The sequence below is a fragment of the Epinephelus lanceolatus genome, chromosome 23 (genome assembly GCF_041903045.1).
Source record: "Epinephelus lanceolatus isolate andai-2023 chromosome 23, ASM4190304v1, whole genome shotgun sequence".
Classification (NCBI taxonomy): domain Eukaryota; kingdom Metazoa; phylum Chordata; class Actinopteri; order Perciformes; family Serranidae; genus Epinephelus; species Epinephelus lanceolatus.
In genome coordinates, this window is record NC_135756.1 from 21,477,994 (window position 1) to 21,485,018 (window position 7,025).

Consider the following 7,025-nt stretch of genomic DNA (forward strand, 5'->3'; position numbering starts at 1 on the left):
TATGAAGAGTATTATCATGATCGATAAACCCATTTTTTTTTTTTTTTTTTTTTCCCCTGTGAGACGACCTGCGGTGATAAACGAGCCGAGCCGCATTATTCGCAAGTGAAAATCACCCGCAACTTAAATTCATTTCCAACTTGCTCCCTGACAGAGAACACAGACGTATTATTCAAATTTCTGTCTATTCTGTGACCAGGACACGTCCAAAACCACACGTTTAATCTTTATGCAAGTCTCTCCTCATCTGTTGGGTAAATAGACCATTCATCATATTATTGGGCTTGTACAGCTTGGCTGTTTGAGTGATCTGTCTCTCAAACAGCCTCTCTCCCTGGCAGCCCAATCAATCATTTTTCAATGAAGATGTCACAGCTCATTGTGTGGAGTGTTATCCCAAACAATTTCCACTGCCTTTTAGATGATAAATTAAAAGCAAAACTTTTTTTTTGTTCATCAGGACAGTCGTTTCCTCTTTGTTAAATGTTTAAGTACAGTATTTAGCAGGGAGAATATGGAGGATTTTACCCACAAGCCTCGTGGTTTTACTCCTTAATTCACCCACTGTCAACAATTTTCACCTCAGCGGAGACGTTAGCAGGTGCAGGAATGCGCTCACTATTAACTTTTCATCAGGCATTGTAAACCGCACTAGTCATCAAGAAGTAGTTGCTGCTCAACAAGGGACATAATTGGTTTGTGGTTAATGGCTGCTTGAAGCGGTACGTTGTGGGTGTGTCTGTAAAATTGCAGTATGAGCTCTTTCATACTTTCTCGGGGAAGAAAGAAAAAGTTTTAAGGACTGACAGCTGAAACTCAACACTCAGACACGTCTCCCTTATTATTTGAGGTACTCAGCAAGCAAAAGATAATTCAGTAACGAAGCCATACGATTGACTTATTAAATAACCAAACAGCCGCAGAGGAGTAATAAGGTTTTCACTCTCATCCAGGTTGGATTATTCTTCGTCTGTGAACACACCTCATGTCTCCTCTCTCCTTTTGTTTCTGTCGCAGGGTCCTTCAGGAGCTGATGCGGGTATCTGCGACATCAGGAGCCCAGACGCTGCCGTCCATGTTCACCTGACACGAGGATGTGTTTCAGATAACACAAAATGCAGATAAATCACACACCAACATGAACCCTTGCTCATCACACTTCCTTCTGTTCAACCAAACAAAAATCTTTATCAGTCAAAATCATTATTCTCTTTGACAAGCCTCTGCTTGACGCTGAGTCATAGTGACACCAGGTACACTAATGAATATTAACTTCACAGTCTAATCATTTGCCTTTTAGATTACTACTTGAACCTGTAATGTGAAAAATAATTGAGTGGCTGAAGAAGTATTCAGGCGTGACACCACAGGTGTATTTTGCTTTCATAACATGTTGTCTTTCAGACCAGTAAAAAGAAATTGTCCCAAATACACAGATGTTTAAGATCAGATTTCTGTGAATTAGATAATGCTTTGTTTGAATATTTAAACATAACATTGATGTAAACTTGTAATAAATAAAGTAATTGTCTTAATGTAAGAGATACACTGGGGAAGTTTCATGGTGATATCTATTAACAGTTTTACCCTGACTGCCCATTAGATCTAAAATTTACTCTGTTACAAGGGCACCAATGCAATCAAAATTTTACTGAAATAAAAGTATGTAAGTATCATCAGCAAAATGTACTCAAGTAAGTAAATAATGGCTCATTTAATAGTGATATTGTAATTATTAGACATGTTATTAACTTTTTACAACTGGTAAACTACCATATACGAGGCATTTTAATGTAGCTGGTTGAGGTGGAGCTGATTTTAACTTCATTATAAACTGTTAATCTACAACAGTTCATCGTATTATGATGACCTGATCATATATTTTTTATTCTAAAATCTTAATTTTCTAACTTACCTTTTCAGCTTGTACAATAGCTAGCAAATAAATGTAGTGAAATAACAATGCAATATATTCCTCTGACATGTAGTGCACTGAAATTGGAAAGTAGCGTGTAACAAAAGTAAAAGTACAAGACCATTGTGGTGCGGCAACTTTAGCAGTTGTACAATATAAAAGTCATGCATTATAAATCCCAATTAAGTAACAATACAGATGTATTCTCAGCAAAATGTACTTAAACTATCAAAAGTAAAAGTACTCGTGATCCACAACCAATTTATAATAATGCATTAGAATTTATAACATGACAGCGGTTGAGAAAGTATTCAGGTCCTTACCTTCAGTAAGAGTAGCAGAGGTGTGGACTCGAGTCACAAATTTGATGACTTGAATCCCAACGTGACAAAATCAAAAAAGACTGCCAACTGGACTTGGACTTTAACACCAATGGCTCGTGACTTCACTTGGACTTGAGCCTTCCCCCAAAGATTAGAAAGAATGTTATTTGAAAAGTGTCAATTGATTTCTCTTCATCTCCTGAATCCACTAACATTAATGCAGTTCATTCCCAGCAAGTTGACACTTAGCTCCAGATCCACTTTGTCTGAACCAGTCCGACAGCATCCAGTCAAATTGCACGACAGAGTTATAAAGAGATAATGTTACATGACTGAGCACCAGTTGGAAACAATGATGCCAAAGATCATTTCTTTCATGTACAATAACTATGAGGTGGTCGGCAACAACTTACAACAAACTTGCCTTAGCAAATAAGTACAAATTTTAAATGTCATATATTATTACTCTGTTGTTAAATGGTATTACATTTGGTGAAGCGTGCATTTGGACCTGTTTAGGACCCGAACTCTGGCTGTCTTGACTTGGGACTTAAGTGCAAAGACTTGAGACTTGCAGAACAATGACTTAGTCCCACCTCTGACATTCAGATCTTTCGTATATAAAAGTAGCAATACTGCAATATAAAAGTCATGCTTTATCATTTCTGCTTAAGTGTAAGTACAGAAATACTCTCAGCAAAATGCACTTAAACTATCAAAGTATATAGTATAATATCAAGCACTCAGTGCAGAAAAAATCCTCTGAGTGTTATACTATTAAATATTATTAAATGATAATTACTGATGCATTCAAGTGTCGGCAGCATTTTAATGTTGCACCTAGTTAAAGTGAAACAAATTTAAACTACTTTATATATTACAGAATAATTAAGTCTATAAGAGTGCATCATATTTTAAGTACAGTACTTAAATGAATCAACTTACTCTAAGTTAATATTTTAACAGCACAACAGCTGCTCGACTTGTGTTTTTAAAAGTTAAAACTGTCCTACTTTATCACGAGTAACTGCCGCCTTTACACTCTGAAACCAAGTGCGCAGAAACTCAACCCTTTCACAGTCCAATTAGTACGATTAAATGTAATCTGTTACCTCACTGCCCACGCCTCGTCTCATGAGGCCTCACAGAGGATTTGTGAGGCTCTGCCGGTCCTTTCTTTGGGTGCGTCAGCCCCCCAACACCACCACCACCACCACTTCCTCCACCTTCCCACCCTCAGTGCACCACAGTTGCATTATTAAACTTGTATAAGATCATTAGCATACAAAGCAGGAAGCCTACCGCGGTGGAGTCATACATATTTATCTGGACTTGCCTGACTTGTGCGTGCATACACTCATACTGTAACCCCTTTACACACAGGCGTGACTGTCTTCCTGCTGCAAGAGGGCTGCGAACAGAGACTATGAAGTGGATGTTACTAGAAGCACGTCCACTTTTAGGGGATAAATATTTATCCGTGCAACATCTGAGGAAAGACGAGCTGGCTTTTGCCGTAAACTACTAAAACATGCGTGGCTGCCTGTAAGACTGGGGGGAAAAAAAGGTGTGTATTTGGAAACAGAGCAGATGGAGTTTGGTTAGGTTCATCAGAGCAGTTTGCTCCGAGCATATCAAATACAGTTTACACACAGAGGAATTTCAGTCAAGTAATGCTTGCGATGCATATTCATCTGCTGCACTCAGAAGCACATAATCAAACAGAGAGAAAGACAAACAGAGGGCTTGGTCTGGTTAATACATGTATCACCTGTGGGTTACCTCTGACTTTTAAATGACTGCTCCTTCTCTCTCTCCTTCCCTTGTTCCCTTCCTCCTCTAACATGCTATCCCTGCTTCCCTTCCCTTTTTGGAGATCACTTTCCACACTCTCCACCTTCCTGATGAGAGCACATCCCTTCCTTTCTTTTGGCAACGTGGAGTCCTCCGTTAATATTCCTTCCTCCTTCCTTCTTTTTCCTCCCTCCTGTGAGATTGCTGTTGTGTCTTATGGCTTTTTATTCCTACGTGATGGTAGATGGGTTCATGTAGGAGTAGAAGCCACTAAACACGCGGTGAGTGCTCAACGCGCTGGCCAACACACACAGCGAGCTTCCTGTGGATATGACAGCTGCCATGTTCACATCAATGGTCCTGCCCATTATCAAGAGTACGCACACAGTAAAAATAGTACAGGGCAATCACTGCGGGGATTGGCTACTGTTTCAGGTTATTGTCTCAGAGCAGATTTGTAATGTGGAGAATGTTTTAAATGACTTCATTAAATGGTTATTATAGTTAATTGAACAATTGGTTTTAAGAGAACAGAGCAGAATGGGGATGTAAGTGTGTGCTGACAAATCAATCTGAGCAAAACTGAAGTTGTGAATAGACCTACTTTTTCCACAAAGACTTCCCACCTGCATGTCGGCTGCATGTGCCCTGAATTTCAAACTCATTCCTGCATTCCTGTGCCCCGAGGTCGCTGTGCAAAACTGGAGCTGGATAATTCTCAAAATAGAGATCGGGAGGAGTGGATGCCACAATTAAAATGAAACAACTTGCAGAGGTAGGTTATCAATGTTGGTTAATCATGTACAGCTTCTGCAGGCTGTTTATTCTCTTCTGAAGCAAAGGTGAGAACATGCAAAGACTTGTTACAAGACAGTAATGAGTCAGTGTGATACTTTCATGACCTTCAGAAGTGTAAAAATAAACCCTCTCTTGGAAAAAGAAAAGCACATGTGAATGTCACACATTCATCATCACATTTTATTTGTTGTATGTATTTGGAAATATTACATCACAAATATTAGAATATTTCGTGAGCTATGAAAAGCGTCCAGTTTTCAGCTTCGTGAATGTATTTTTTTAAAATCTAATGGTTTTTATATGATCTAATTATAAAATCAACAATGATGAATATTCACTTCTCTTTCACTTACATTTAGTGCAAGCGATGGGGCGAATAAAACATTCGCTTCAGGTGGCAAAGCAAATTCGCATCTTCGCATTGCAATGGAGTTCAACTTTGGTAGTTTTGAGCGGCGAAGTCACAGCCTCAACCAATGGCAAAGAAGTATGTGTAGAGGAGACGTTGATTGTTGCCAAAATATACAAACTACCCCACATGAGAGATGCTGCCTGGCTGATGGTGAGTTAGGAAACAGGCTTGGAATGTAAGAAAATTTTTCCCGCCAATGTCACCCTCGACACCCAGTTACTGCAAATATATATATGTGTGTGTATATATACTTTGATCAGTGGGCCATACGCTCAGTCACCATTATGTTACCTCATTTGGTGACAGAATTTGACAGACCAACACATTTTCTCTATGACCTTCTTGCATATAGACATTTGGGCATGGACTTTCCACATCCAGATACGACACGCAAGGTACCTTGGGTGCGTTGGTTGTTGACGTTCTGGGACACCGTGTCAAGTCCTGCCTGTTCCTGTATTCTGTGTTTTTTTCACAGGAAATTTACTGTTTACATACAGTCACTTTCAAAATAAACGCACTACGTCAGTACAACACTGCAAATTGACCATTTTCTTCCTTCAACAACAAATGCACGCAGTTGGATTTAGGAAAAAAGAACAGGGTTTGGCTTTAGAATCTTACGGGAAGTGTACACTGCTCTCCCAGGTGAAGGTCTGTGTTTGTTGGACCCACCCACCACCACTCCCACCCCCTCTTCATGGACTTTTGACACCTTTCATTCTTGTCCTGCCGCGTTTCTCCCTGATGCTGCCGGCCGCAGTTAAACTGTAATGGCAACCAGTGGCATATCATGCCTACATTAAAGGGAAGCTTTTTTCGTTGGGGTGTGACGCAGGCAGTCACTGCCCAAGTGCCGGATTTGCACTTGGCAGAGAAGACTTGGCAAATTTTTCATGGGCGCAACCCACATACTCATCTCTGCTGCTCATCCCACAAATGCATGTTCCTTAAAAATGTGGCACAATTTAAAAGGGAAGTAAACGGGCTTTCCAACAGTATAAGATTTATTGCCAAGAAGTATTGTTACAACAAAGAAATAATCTACCAAACACAAATTTCCTTACTTTTTGTGCTTAGTTTATATACATGGAACACCAGGGAAATGAGTATAGGAAAATGAAAAGTAAATAGCCAAATCTGCACATACCATATTCTCTTGTTTGTTTTCTAAGTTGTTTATTTTTCTTCTCATTAGCTCTTATTCTCGCCAGTAAAAAATACAATAAATATAAAAGATAATAATAAAAATCAATAATAGAATTAAAAAAAATTTGCAGAGGGCTCTGAATGTGCCGGGTAATATAAAGCTGATATAGCAAACTTGTTGAAAGACTTAATTGTTCAGTTTGGCGTAAAAATTTAAATGATCTAAATCTGAATAGTCGTAGTTTTCACTGGACAGTGACTCGGTTTAATTAGACCAACACTATTCCTTTAAAGCTTTTAGCACCCGCCTGAAAACTGCACCTCAGCACAGTGCAAACCCCTTAAATTCCTGTCTGCTCACAAATGAGGTCCAAGACATTTTGGCTGGCTCAAAATGGCTAACAATGGTATTTATCAGCAGTAACTTTCCGCCTGAAATGAACTCTGTGTCAGCCAATTAAGCAAGATATTCAAATGCTCCTGCTCCTGTTGGGTCCAGTTGGGTGCTGTGGGGTTTGGGTGTAAATGTCAGCCCTCTGTTTGTATTTGCCGTAAAATAAGCTCCTCGCCTTCTCCTCCTGAGCAGAATCTGAATAAAGCCTAAATGGGTTGTTGTCGGAAACCAGAAACTGAA

The 7,025-nt window shown here is 39.4% G+C and overlaps 1 long non-coding RNA gene across 1 annotated transcript in view; it reads left to right on the forward strand.

Moving 5' to 3' along the window:
- Positions 1-1,544, forward strand: part of LOC117249499 (uncharacterized) — a 67,476-nt gene extending 65,932 nt beyond the window's left edge. Inside the window, exon 3 of the long non-coding RNA XR_013490387.1 lies at positions 1,018-1,544. This is a non-coding gene — a long non-coding RNA (uncharacterized LOC117249499). The remainder of the gene's footprint in view (positions 1-1,017) is intronic.
- Positions 1,545-7,025: the final 5,481 nt, after the last annotated feature.